The sequence below is a fragment of the Penaeus monodon genome, chromosome 23 (genome assembly GCF_015228065.2).
Source record: "Penaeus monodon isolate SGIC_2016 chromosome 23, NSTDA_Pmon_1, whole genome shotgun sequence".
NCBI classification, from domain to species: domain Eukaryota; kingdom Metazoa; phylum Arthropoda; class Malacostraca; order Decapoda; family Penaeidae; genus Penaeus; species Penaeus monodon.
The window spans coordinates 43,830,845-43,831,050 of NC_051408.1; the positions used below are offsets into that span (position 1 = coordinate 43,830,845).

Sequence of the window (206 nt, forward strand, 5' to 3'; positions counted from 1 at the left end):
GAGAGCATGATGACGAGCCGCTCGAGGGTGACATTCCGCTTCCTCAGGTAGTCCTTGAGCTCGGCCTTGAGGAGGATCTTGGTCTTGGGGTCCGTCTCGAGCTGCGAGCTGATAGCCTCCGTTCCCCGCACCGCCAGCAGGATGTAGGAGGCCAAGGCATTGCTGACGTTATGTTCTGCAGGAGAAAAGTCCACGGGAGGTGAGGC

At 59.7% G+C, this 206-nt stretch overlaps 1 pseudogene; it reads right to left on the bottom strand.

Annotated features, from left to right (window-relative positions):
• LOC119588438 overlaps positions 1-206 on the bottom strand; it is an 11,090-nt pseudogene continuing 10,884 nt past the window's right edge.